Genomic DNA, 14,591 nt, shown 5'->3' on the forward strand with positions numbered 1-14,591 from the left:
GGGAAATATCTAAGTTACACACCTGAACTAAGGGCCAAGAAGTCAAGAGAGATTCTCTGCTTCTCACTGGTCATATTGCACTGAGGAAAAATTACATGAGAGTACCTGGTGAGAAAAACATTTGGGGGAGAAGGAAGTGCTGAGTGAAAGATCAAAAGGGACTAGAGGAAAAAAATTATGTAGGACTTATTGACTGTGTTCTGTTTCCCAGGAAACAGACTGGATACGTCAAAGCAATGGGCAGTATTGGGGCTGCAAGGCAAACATATTTGCAGGACTAGGTTCTGTTGAAAGCTACTGTGAAATTTACCCAACCAGATTTAAGACAAGAGATTTCTTTTCCTCTCCCTTCTGACCTGTTCTAGTTCATAGTAAATTTGTTTTGAACCACTTATTATTTCTGATATCTGTCTCCCCTTCAACAATGCTTTTTTTTTTCATCCCTTTTATATGGCACTGGCCCAAAACTTTGTTCCCTTATCAAAAACTTGTCTAATAAAAATCTGATATCTCTACCCTGCATCTGAGTACACAGGATGTGATTAAGAAGATGGACTTTGGATTGAGTACAGCTTGATTTCAAATCATTATTCCATTCATTCATTCAGTAAATATTTACTGAGCATCTACCATGTGCTCAACAACAATTGTTGTTGTTCCTAAGGACATAGCTTCAAACAAAATAAGATCTCTGCTCTCAATGAACTTATACTGATGAGGGGAGCAAAGAGTTATAATAAACAATAAGCTCTGCCATTTTTTAGCAATCTGACCCTGAGCAAGTCACTTTAATTCCCTATGCTTCAATTCCTAAACTATAAAATGGAAACAATGAAACTATATCAAACTATGTATGAGAAATAAATAGAACATGTCAAATAATAAGCATATAATTGTTAGCTCTCTGAACTTTCACCTCACTAGCAACAGTTCTAGAAATATAGCACGTACCATTTCATATGCTCTTTCCTTCACCTAAAATATTTTATATATCTTCCATACCCTACTCTAGTCCTTTTAATCTCAGCTCAACCATTACTTCTCCAGGGAAGATTTACCTAACTAGGTCAATAAGAATTACATTGTTCAAAATTAAGATACAACTAGTTTATTTTTTATTCATTTATCTAAGACCCCATCATCCTTTACCTGAATTAATGCAAAAGTCTCCTGCTATGGTCCAAGTGTTTGTGTTCCCTCAAAATTCATTTGTTAAAATCTTCATCCCTAAGGTGATTGTATTAGCAGGTTTAGCCTTTGGGGAGTGATTACATCATGGGAGCAAAGCTGCCCTCTAACCTCATGTGAAGTTAGAATGAGAAAATCGCTATCTACAAGGAAGAAGACCTGTACCAGACAGGGGATCTGCCAGTGCATGGATTTTGGACTTCCCAGCTTCCAGAAGTGTTAGAAATACATACCTATTGTTTATAACCCACACAGTCTATGGAATTTTGTTATAGTGGCCCAAATAAACTAATATACCCCCTGCAACTAGCCTCCCAGATACAGTCTAAACACAGAAGGAAGCTTAAACCTATTTAAATGGAAGCCAAATCATCTCATTTTTCTGCTGAGACTCCAACTCCCTCTGTTTTTCCATCTTCTTCAGGGTAAAAGCCAAAATCCTTACAATGGCTTAAATCATGCATGTCCTCAACATTCACATCATGCGCTACATTGGCTTCCTTACTGCTATTTCTCATCTCATACTCATAAATTTATGCCTCTATTTGAGGACACTGGTTCCCTCTTCCCGAAAATAGTCTTCCTATAGATATCTGCATGATATCTGGTCTCCACTTATCACCTTATCTATGAACCTTTATTGTATTTTAAACAATAAAAGAGAAAACTCCCCACCTCAGTACTCTTCACCTCTTTTATACTGCTTGATATTGCTTCATAGCACTCATCATCTTCTGATAGTCTATAATTCACTTGCTTATTTGTTGGTTTTCAATGTCTCCCTTACCACTGCCTTAAGAATACAAACTTAGGCTGGAGTTGTGGCTCAGTTGTAGAGTGCTTGCCTCACGTGTGTGAGGCATGGGGTTCAATTCTCAGCACCACATACAAATAAATGAATAAAATAAAAGCTCCATCAACAATTAAAAAAATATTTAAAAGAAAAGAATATGTACTTAATAGGACCATGGATTTTGTTTTACTCACTGCTTTATCTACATTGTCTCACGAAGTACATGGCACATAGCAGACTCTATATCTAAGGTGATAAATTCCATAAATCAACCCAGACAAATTTCTGAAATAAACAATTTTTACAGATGGAAAAAAAATTTAAATGTGTTTATTTGGGAAATTATATTATTTTCCTAGTGATACTGTAAAAAATTACCACTATCAGATCAGCTTAAAGCAACATCCATGGATAACAAAAATTTTTTAAGTTCCAGTCATCTCATAATAGCTCAGAAAAATCCCAATGTCCTTTGATAATATCCATTCAAACTATAGTTAAGAAAATAAAAGTTTTAAAAATCAAATATTCACATTTACAAACCAGATGAGGAAAAGAAAACAGAAAATGTTTTTTTAAAAAAGGAATGTGAAGCATATTAACATTAATTGTTATTGATGACTTAAAATTACTTATCTTCTAGTTTTTTATTTGTTTTAAAATTTTTTATTCTAATTTGTTATATATGATAGCAGAATGCATTACAATTCATATTACACATATAGAGCACAATTTTTCATATCTCTGGTTGTATACTTTTCTAGTGTTTTAATTGTCTTATTTTAGCTCAGATTTTATGTGAAGTATTCATTATAGATAACTTTCCCCATTTCTTACATTCTATTGTATTACAAAGGCATTGTCATTGTTATGGTTTGGATATGAGGGATCTCCTAAAAGCTCATGTGTTAGACAATGCAAGAAACTTTAGGGCTGGGGACATAGCTCAGTTGGTAGAGTGCTTACCTTTCATACACAAGGCCCTGGGTTCAATCCCCAGCACCACCAAAAAAGAAAAGAAAAGAAAAGAAACTTCAGAGGTGAAATGATTGGGTCATAAGAACCTCATCCTAATCAGTGTGTTAATCCACTAATAAAAATTTACTCGGTGGTAACTATAGGCAGGCAGGATATAGCTGGAGGAGATAGGTCACGGGAATTGTACTTTGAGGGTATACATTTTGTCCCTGGTGAGTGAAACACTTTTTCTGATTGCCATGTCCTGAGCTGCTTCCACCATAGTGTTCTGCTTCATCTTGGGCCCAGAGCAATGGAGTCAGTAATCTATGGACTGAGACCTCTGAAACTGTGAGTGTCAAATAAACTTTTCCTCCTCTAAAAGTGTTCTTGTCAGGTCTTTTGGTCACAGCAGTAAAAAAGCTGACAAAAAGTCATCATTTTGACATTTTTATTATTAAAAACTATAAAGGTCTCATCCAGTTAGATATAATGAAATATTTTGCATATTCTGCTAGTCACTAAGTTATCCATAGCAAATAAAGTGTGCAATAAGAAAGAAGAGGGAAAGAAAAATGATTTTTTATTTACAAACTAGGAAATGATGCTGCTTGGTAATTTTTACACCAAAATTTCCCTGACAACCAATCACCACCATGTCTTGATACTTTCTCCATATTCAACTAGCATTAGTTTCATATTTTCAGGTCACTTCTTTCACATCTCATCCCTCCACTACTACCAACTCAAAAAAAATAGTTAACTTGATGGATAGAGATGAATAGCAATTTTTAATTTGCACTATTTCATTTTTAAAAATATGTGGGCCCAACCCAGTGACATAGGAATAATGAAAAGATAGCACCACTTTAAAAGTTCTCTAAAAGAGTTCAAAAATCCAATTCTTAATCCAAAGGCACATACCAAGTTATAGTCAAAAGCAGATTTATGGAATTGCTTCAAAGTCAAAGGATTCAAAAGCAATTTATGAATGATACTGAAATAATGTACAAATTAGCTGTTCACATGCTATTACTCTTAAGAGGTAATTTTGTTTTGTTTTGCTTTTTGGTATTGGGTATTGAACCCAGGAACTTTGTACATATGCATTCTACACTGACCTACACTCTTTAGAGTTTTAAATTTAAAACAAGTTACTTTAAAATGTTAGTTTTTAATATCAGAATTATTTTAGGTGTATTCAGTGATACATGCTATCTTAATCAAACATCCAGCTTTACATTTGCCTTACTTTTAAGATTTCAAATTTTTACCCAACTATTTATGTAGGACAATAGGTCTCAATCTTTGTGGTGATTAGAATTGTCTGAGGAGTTTTTTTAAATCTCTAGGCATCTAGGAATTTCAATTCAACAGATTAGGGAGGAGCATCAAATGCCTCAATGCAATTAGTTAACACAGTTGGTGATGCTTAAATCATAGTTGGAGAAATGTTCATCCAGAAAAACCAGTAATAAACATTTTCTAACAACTCTTAAGAAAGTTAGACTAATCACAACTTTTAGACTAGCAGTATTAATTTCACCTGAAATGACTGAAGGTGATATTTTTGCCTTCTTCAACCTGAAAACACTAACAATAGCAATAGCAGGCTTTTCATTAACATAGCCATTCGTTATTTTTCCATTTTCTTCACTCTTTTTCCCCTTTTTTCCCATTCTTCTTCCCTTTCCAAGAAAAAATCCTTCAAGTGAACACTGATTATACCAATTGAATATAAAACATAACATTTGATATCAAACATAGTTATAAATGTATGATGTATGCACAGATGAACTCTAGAATTTGTGGTCTATTAAAAGACCTTTTAGGGACTGGGTTGTGGCTCAGTGGTAAAGTGCTCGCCTAACATGCATGAGACACTAGGTTTGATTCTCAGCACCATATAAAAATAAAATAAAGGTATTGTTCTCACCTGCAACTAAAAATATATATACTTTAAAAAAAAAAAAGACCTTATAGAGTCAGCTAAGCCCTTATAGTATCCACTAGATTTGGAATATAACCTATAAAAATGCAATCAACTTTCAGCTGCAACCACTGGATCATCCTTTTGCCCCTTTTAATTATATTTGGGCCACTTTTTATTAGTCCTATAAATATCAGCTATCTGATTTAATTATTTTGTGCTTGTTTTCCTGTTTTGGATTTGTTTGTTTGTTTCTTGGTATGTATTATTTAACCCATCCCTTAACCTCAAAAGACCTAAGAAGGTCACTTTGCCTAATAAAGTTAATAAGTTCATGATATCTATTCTCTATTTGGAGTGAGCCATCAAATAATTGAGCAATATGAGCAGGACAGGGGAATGTTGAACTTGTGTAACAGTAATAGAATATTATGAAAAGGATAAAGTACAATTTATAAGCCACTAAATGTCACTTTCCTTTAGTTGTGATTAATGTTCAATAGCAAACTAAAATTTAACAGCTCCCAGTCATATACAGGACAGTTCAAACTTCTTAATATGACACAAGGTTCTTTAGGATTTTAAATGAGTGTTCTTCTAGCCTTTGGGTCTATCGCTTTCTCAAAAAAAAAAAAAAAAAAAGTAATAATGGTTTCATATTTTGTTTAGTGCTTCCCACTTGCCAGGTATTATTGCCAGGAAATTTGTATAGTAACATTATAAATAAATATTATTAGGGCTGGGGATGTGGCTCAAGCGGTAGCGCGCTCGCCTGGCATGCGTGCGGCCTGGGTTCGATCCTCAGCACCACATACAAACAAAGATGTGTCCCCTGAAAACTAAAAAAAATAAATATTAAAAAATTCTCTCTCTCTCTCTCTCTCTCTCTAAAACAATAATAAATTAATTAAAAATAAATAAATATTATTAGCTACGGGTTTTTTTGTGTTTGTTTTGGTTTTTTGCACCGGGGATTGACCTCAGGGGCACTTGACCACTGAGCCACATCCCTAGCCCTGTTTTGCATTTTACTTTGAGACAGGGTCTCACTGAGTTGCTTAGCCCCTTACTTTTGCTGAGGCTGGCTTTGAACTTGCCTTCTTCCTGTCTCAGGAGCCGCTGAGATTCAGGTGTGCACCACCGCGGCCCAGTGTTAGCTACATTTTAAAGGAGGAAGACATTCAGCATTTTACCTACAATCTCAAAGTAGTGTGAAATGAAGTCAAGATTTGAACTCCAAGGCTGGGGATATAGCTCAGTGGTACTGCACTTAACTAGCATGTACAAGGCCCTGGGTTCTATCCCTAGCACTACAAAAGAATTTTTTAAAGATTCAAATTCCAATCTGACTGACCCAAAGTGCATATTCTTATTTATTATATTTTGTACATCTTCTTCAATCCCTCATTCCAACCATAATAAATTAAATCATGCCTTCACATATGCCATACTTTTCAATATCTTTATATTTTGCTCATGTTCTTCCTGCTTCTGGGAGTGGGCTTTTAAATTTTATCCCTAAAGACTGATTTGACTTTCAAAAATAGTTACTAAAAATAGTGCTGATTATATGCCTGGCATTATTTTAGGCACAAGAGACTACTGAGCTTTATAGGAGCTTTATAGGGCTTACATTCTTTAAAAGCCTATTATTTTATCAATACCTGACTGAAAGTCACTGCTTTTATGAAAATTTCATTTATATCTCTTCTTTATTGTGGTATATTACATTGTACTATATTTATTTACATATTTATCTCACCCTCTAGACCATTAAACTCTTTGACTATAAAGAACCCTTTCTCATTGAGATGTGAATCCCCACTCCTCAGGAGAATACCTGCTCATAAGCAAGTGCTCAATAAACAATTAGTAAGCAATAGAAAACTACATTAAATATTTGTCTGATATGCCATATCTATAGTTCACATAAATTAGACATTAAAAATACTTGAGAGAAAAATAACATAATTTATAAAATCTGTCATAGAAAAAAATGGTAATCACAAATATTTAAAGAAATATTTACATTTTACCTGGGTACTTTTAAATGTACAGGTTTATATTATATGTTATATTAAATATTAGATTGTAGCAATCTAACTTATGTAATTAATCAATTGCCAAAATATACAACTATTATGCAGCTTCATAGTCTAATATATAAGATAAATCACATCATTCACCACAGTTGAAACTTAATATTATTTTTGAGAGCTTAACTGCTCTAGCATTAGCAAAGAAAATAACTATTGATTAAAAATAAAGGACTATAAATACCAATAATTGTGCTGGGTATAAACAATTTGCATATATATATTTAGTCTATCAAATCACATTATTTTAAATATAATCAATTTCTTATGAAAAGGATTATGGTTTTAAGAACTGAAAATTTAGCATTATAACATTTTAAACTTATTTTTAATGGCTTGCTTATATATATTTTGCAAATTCCAAATTATCATTAAATTTTTTCACATAAATATATATATATATACATAAAACATCAATTCACAAGCTAACAATTCACAAAGCATGAAATCTATATGTACATTTCCTTATAAGAATCTGAATTATGTAATAATATAACCTACTAGTTGTAGAATCATAGAATTTGAGATCTAGAAGGGCCAATGGCTGCTATCAAATCTCCAGAAGCTAGGAAGAAGCAATGAAGTTTTCAGAGAGATAATAGCCCTGCCAACCCCGTAATTTGGGGTGTTAGACGATAAATTTCTGTTGTTTTATGGTATTTTGTTACAGCAGCCCTAGGAAACTAATACATCTATCAAAGTCTTTGAGCAAAAATAGTTCAAGAAACAAAGGGATAGGAATATATCTCAATTAGTAGAGTGCTTGCCTAAGGAAGCCCTGGGTTTGATGCCTTCCACCAAAACACACACACACATACACACACGCACGCACACACACACACGCACATGCACGAAAACGTGCACACAGAAAACAATTTTTCTTCTCCTTTTTCTGTCTCTTCTTTTGGCTTTCTTCCTCCCATCTCTCTTTCCTGATTGCTTCTCATCTGCTCATAAACATGATTATGTTCTCCATATCCTAAAAAAAAAAATCTTCTCTCAGTGGTCTCCATTATGAAACTGCACTGGTCACTAGTCACTTGCTTCTTCAGCTACCAATCTTTAGAAAGTATTCTATCCCTCTGTCACTACTTCCCTATTTCATCTTCAAACCACAGTTCTTATCCTCTAGCATTTGACTTTGGCAACAAGCTCCTATTGACAAATCCTCAGTCTTCTAAAATTCTCATATTTTAACACTTGATATTGCTGTGTGTAATCAACAGCAATTATTGTTGGTTACTCACTTATTGTTGAAAGTCCTCTTTTGATTTCTATGACATAAAAACATTTTTTATTTATTTTTCCTCAAGTATTTTTCTAGTGTTCTTTCATTGCTTCTGTCATAACCCTTTACCATTCCCTGAAGTTTTAATCTTAGGGTGTTCTCTTTGTCTCTCTTTTTGTCTCTCTCTCCCTCCCAATCTCTTTATAAGGAAATATCAACTTATTATATGGGTTGGTTATGGGGGATTTGTTTTGTTTTGTTTTCATTAAGGGGAATCAAACCCAGGTTCTATGGATGTTAGTCAAGCACTCTATCACTGAGCTACTCCCCAGCCCTAATTAGATGATTTTAACTATCATTTCTTTGCAGATAACTCCTAAATATGTATCTCTACTCAGTCACACTTTTATACAATGTACTTTCATGATTAAGAACACAGCAAGACAGGTCTAATTTTAAGCCCCAGCACTGTCACCTACTAACCCTGCAACTTCAGATAAAGGCTAGTTTGGATCTTAAATATCCCCAAAGACCTATGTTTTAAAAGTTTAATCCCCAGCTTGGGAGATAGTGAAAATTTCAAGAGATGGAGCCTAGTAAGAGGTCTTGCAGTCGCTGGGGGCATATTCTCTAAAGGGACTGTGGGACACGTCCCTATCTTTCACATCTCAGATATTAGGTGAAGAGCTTTTTGTACCACCATGTGCTTCTCTTCATGATGTGCTGCCTCACACACCCCAAAACAATGGGACCAACCAGCCATGGATTGAAAGCCACAAGCCAAAATAAATCTTTTCTCTTTTTAAGTTGATTTATTTTAGGTATTTGTACAGTTATGGAAAGCTTATTCACACAGCAAGGTATTTATTTCTCTAAATTTCAGTTTCCTTATTTGCCAAATGGGGTTACTAATAATAACAACTACTACACTGGGTTGTTAGAAATATTAAATGAGAAAATGCGTTCTGAGCAGTGAATTTCTGTGTCTTTTTCAAAAGAAGTCATCAGTAAATGTCCTTTGCTGTTAAGTGTCTGACATCTCCACATAATGGTCCAACTAGCATCTTAAATTCAATATGTGTGAAATCATCCCACTTTGCTGCGTCCCCAAACTGACTGAATCATAATCCTAACCTTCCCTGTGAACCAAGAATACAATCTATTCAAGGCTGTGGGCTCACTTAAGAATGTAAGGGCCTTAAAAATTCTCTCCTTAAACTATTTCAAAATATAAAATAAAATGAATTTTTTTCTACCCAGTTTGTATATATTTGCCCATATCACCACACCCACCTCCACTAGATTGTAAGTTCCATGGCAGCAGAGACATTTTATATACCTTGTAGTACCTAAAAGAGAATTTCATGTAAGTATTGGAAGAATATCTGTTTGTATGAATTAAGATTACAATTTTTATAAGTACCTAAGTTCACAAGCTAGGTTTAAAGACCAAGTAGTCTAGTCTATCACCACAACAACCCCCATCATTATCATCATAATTAAGAAAATCAACAAATATTGATTGATATTAAGAACCCACCAGCACTCTCCCACAAAAACAATAATAGCAACTATCATTGGATGAAGGCTTACTGTGTGCTAGGCATTGTTCTCAACATATATTAAAATGTTCAGCTCTACACCTGCAAACTGTATAACTGTATAACTTGGAAAAATTGTTTAACCTGATAACTACTTAGAAGAGCTATTTATAGTTTCACATGGAACAATTCACATAAAGTGATTAGTACTGTGCCTGGCATACAGTATATGTTCAATATATGTTAGTTGTTATTATTCTTGTAAAAAATATAAGTGTGTGGATAAGTGTGGGGAAAAACCTTGTTCTTAACTTTAGTCATTGGTAAAAACAAAACTGAATAAGCCTGAAAAATTAATGACATTGATTTATGAAACAAACATACTGGTGTAAAGAAAGGTATCAATGAGTTTAACAAGAAGAGATAAATGAATTATACGCCTTTTGGCAATATGTATATGTTTGTGTGTGTGAGTTTGTGTGTATATACACATACATTATACGTATACATATATATGCAAAATAAATAACAAACTATAACTTAACTATTTGAAAATAAAATATATCAGGTAAAGAGAATATAGAAATAAGTTTAACATATTTTTCTATACATTAATTTGAAATAATAAAAGACTTTTGGAATTAAAATGACCAAAAACTGAGCCTAACATTTTTAAAGAAAAAAAATTCAAAATTGGGGGATATTTACCTCTTTCATTTATTTTGCTGGACACACTGATTGCAGCATCCTGAGATGGAAGCATATAAAAATGTTTGCAGTTTCTTTCCTAGAAAGAGAATGGAACTAGGTATATGCAGAATTGCACATATAGCAGCTTTTTTGTAACCTGGTCAACAATTTTTATGGATCCTTTACTTTGAAGAATATTAGGTATAGAGAAAATCTTCAATTCTTTCTTAGAACTATATAAATGATACATCAGACTGTGGAAAGGATCTGGTCTCCTAGGACCAGGATCTGGTCTAGCTTTTGTCTCGGCTCTTCAATGCTAATCCTTCTACAATTTCAGTGAAAAGGAGGAGAAGGAAAAGAAGGGTAGCAGATTTCTCTTCCTTTCCTAGGAAAGAGAGAAGTCCATGATCAGGATATCCTGAGCAACTTGTATAATCTGTAGGTCTAGGAAGGGATCTACTTGCTTCCTCTTTATTTGCAATACTTTCTTTCATCTACTGCCTTATAAATCCACAGAAATAATCATAAAAAACCTTGCCCTGACAAGAAGAGTACAGAGGAGGAGAAAGCACACTGTCATATTCCCCCAGATTCTAGCCAAAAGATATCCACTTTTCCATCAGTCTAGTAGAAAGGAAAATATCGAATCTAAATCTCTCCTGTAGATTGATGGAGATAATAAAATTAAATATCTAGCAGCTGAGTGATCAACAGTGAAAATATGGGCAATATTGCTTCTATTTATCAGAATAATTATGTTACTCTTCTCATTTCTCCTTTTTAAGTTAAAATTTAAAGGGAATATAACATCAAGATACAAAAACAGAGGAACCTTAATTACATCCACTCCAAACACAATCCTACTTCTTTTATTTAAGTTTAATTGTGTTTCTATCTTCTATTTTAAGTAAGATCTCATGCATTCATTTTTCTTGTTAATTATAACAATAAATGACTGATGTGTAATGGCAACTATCAGCTGTTCACTAAAACAAAGGAATTGTATCAGGGCTGACATACATGATTGACTTGATTAGAGAAATGTATATAATGGTCAGTTTTACAATAAAGATCACAGATAAGCAAATTCTTTTTTTTTAATTCCTCTAAAGAATACTACATGGACTATCCAATAGATCTGAATGAATACATGGTTACACGTGACCAACAGTACCAAAGAGGACTTTAATCCTTTATCTCCTAAGTTTAGCTACTTTCATGGCAGAGTTCATCTTGAGAGATCTATTTCATAAGTTTTATTCATAAATTCTTTATGGTAACATTCCCTATGTAAAAATTAAGATTTTCACAATTGAATTTTTTAGAAGGATAGCAGAGTCTATAGTAGTCTTTTCACAGCAAGACTGTCCCAATAATTACTACAGTATGTAATTTCAGCTAAAGCTGCTAACCATAGACTATAATTAAGTTTAACATTCAAGACCTCGCTACACCTCTCTATAAAGAGTAAACAAAATTTGGCATACAACTGGTATTTCTGAAGTGTCTGAATTCTCCTTCATTCACACAGCTGAACTATTCATTGCACACTTTAAGTTCCACACATAGACACCAAGCATGAAGGAAATGGGAAACATTATGCTAACATGACTATAGTATTGATGAATAAAAAACATAACCCCAAGGCTAAGCTGCCAAATAAGTAGTGAATTAATTTCTGTAAAGTACTCCAATATTACAAAGGTGTGTTGAAAGGTGTCTGCTCATGTTTCAAATTAAACGCACTGCTGGTCAGCATTAGCACCTCTGCTTTGAACACCAGCCATTTGCCTATAACACTTCAGGGGCTAGGAAAAACGGATTTGCCGTTCACACTGGAATAATTAGAACATGTCAGGAAGAATTAATTTCCTCATTTTTCAAAAGGATACACAGAAATTACCATGTTATTATATGACAGGGTCCCTTGGAGAATTATATTAAATTTAATTTCTAGCGCAGCCCACACAACAAATTAAAGTCATAAATAAGATGGAAAGAAGCGGGACGCAGAGCATATGTTTATGGCAATGAGTGAAGCCAAGGGACCAGAAACAACTATCTTCATTTCATTTTATTTAAATCAGCCAGACACTGTGTATCTGAATGACAGCACTTGTTAATGGTGCTGAGATTATAGGCTCCTTAATTTTAGAAAACAGAAGCAGTCAGTCAGTGTCTAAAATAGTACATTTCCTACAATGCAAAAATTAGTATAAATTTACTTCCCTTTCAAGTCCATTTCTTTTTGCCCTGAAGCAAGTGTAACAAAGATAAACTTATTTATAATAATACTGTTTCTCTATTCATCTTCTCTTTGGACAATTTTCTTGGGTCAAAAAAATGAAAGAAGTAAAACAGAAGAGTCACCAGGACAAGCAAAATTTTCAAACACTGTCTATCCAGAATAGAAGCTTCCTGCTCCACCCTGTAAATATACATCCACCCATTTGGAGCTGAGAGATAATTTTCTCCAAACAATATTTTGTTTTTCATATTAAAAGAAATTTTTTTCAGACTACTCATGAAAACAGAGTGAAACTGCAAAGGTTATTGTTCAGCCACCCTAAAAGCATTGTACTTTTTATTCTTTAATACAAATATGTGTGTGGAACAAAAGAGTCTACAGCCCACTATTAGATCTGCCACTCATGTCTAAAGACCCTTTTGCTGCCCTCTATACTTACTTAAAAATCTCTTCTTTTCTCAGAATCACCTCCTTCCTTTCTACCTGAGGCAGGTATAGGCAGTCAAGGAAGTATTCTCATTTTTAACCACCTCATCTACTTTGAAATTAACCCAATCCCAGCATGAAAACATTAATAAAATTTTAATAAATGTATTATAAGGTATTAATGATATTTCTCCTTTTACATATGTATACTTTATTTGTTATTTAGGTTATGGGTGAAATAACCAGGCTAGAAGCAAGTTTATAAAATACCTCTTTAATTTTTTTCCTACATAGTTTTTTTAAAAGATTCAAGATGTCCTATAGAAATCAACACTCTTGCATTGAGAAATTGGTGTCCTCTCCAACATTTAAGGCTGGTATTTTATACCTACCAATAACCCAAATACTTCAATTAGCAATTATAAAAATAATTTATGTTGTGTTATTTTCCATTCACAGTTTCTTTTTCTTTTTTCTTAAACTTGGGATTGAACTCAGGTGTACTTTACCACTACAATACAACACCAATCCTCTTTTTTATTTTGAGATAGGGTCTCTATAGGTTGTGGAGTCTTGCCTCAAATTTGCCATCCTCCTGCCTCAGCCTTCTGAGTAGCTAAGATTATAGGTGTGCACCACCATGCCTGGCCTCAGTTTCCTAAGAATGCATAATTACAATGTCTTTTAACATAAAATATGCACAATGTAAAAAACAACTGCAAAAAAATCAAAGGATGGAGTTCTTTTTAATTATAAAATGATTTAAAGTTGCCAAAGTTAAAGCAATGAAAAAAAAACTACCACAAAACAAAATCATTAAGTATAGCAAATTTTTCCCCTTTTAGCACAAGCTTAATCTCCATATATTCACATAAAATTCTAAATCATAAATGTTCAGATTACTCAGCTCTAGAAACATGCTGGCATTTTATCATGCCAAAAACTGAAGACCTTTTTTTTTTTTTTTCTTTTTTTTTGGTACCAGGAATTGAGCTCAGGGGCACTCAACCACTGAGCCACATCCCCAGCCCTATTTTGAATTTTATTTTAGAGACAGGGTCTCACTGAGTTGCTTAGCGCCTCATCATTGCTGAGACTGGCTTTGAACTTGTGATCCTCCTGCCTCAACCTCCCAAACTGCTGGGATTACAGGCGTGAGCCACCTCCCCAGGCTTGAAGACATTCTTAAAGTGAAAAAGGAGTTTGTACACTTTAAGAAATGACTGTTGTGAAACTGAGCACTCCCTTGGGTGCAACAAACTTTAAGTAATTTGTGAATCAATTAACTGGCGACTCTCTTCATAACACAGATTTCACACTCCCAGGTCACTGCATTATCAGCCTGATACGAATCATAACATTTTGGAGAAAAGTTCATAATTGAAATCATTAATTAATTTAACAGGACTTTTAGTTATGCATTACATTAAACAGCTGTAAAGGAGCAGAGATTAATTAGTTGTTTCTCTGACAATTTTCACTGCTGCTATT

The 14,591-nt window shown here is 33.8% G+C and overlaps 1 protein-coding gene across 20 annotated transcripts in view; it reads right to left on the bottom strand.

Moving 5' to 3' along the window:
- Sox6 (SRY-box transcription factor 6) overlaps window positions 1-14,591 on the bottom strand; it is a 578,220-nt gene that overhangs the window by 424,732 nt on the left and 138,897 nt on the right. The window contains exons 3-4 of one of the 20 annotated variants that reach the window (XM_076846920.2): window positions 10,442-10,520; window positions 9,486-9,541 (exon numbers count right to left, since the gene is read on the bottom strand). The exons of 18 other annotated variants lie outside the window; for them this stretch is intronic. The gene's annotated coding sequence lies outside the window, so the exon portion shown is untranslated. The remainder of the gene's footprint in view (window positions 1-9,485; window positions 9,542-10,441; window positions 10,521-14,591) is intronic. One more of the 20 variants, XM_076846922.2, reaches the window with a different exon arrangement.

Source organism: Callospermophilus lateralis, chromosome 2, assembly GCF_048772815.1.
Source record: "Callospermophilus lateralis isolate mCalLat2 chromosome 2, mCalLat2.hap1, whole genome shotgun sequence".
In the NCBI taxonomy this organism is placed as follows: domain Eukaryota; kingdom Metazoa; phylum Chordata; class Mammalia; order Rodentia; family Sciuridae; genus Callospermophilus; species Callospermophilus lateralis.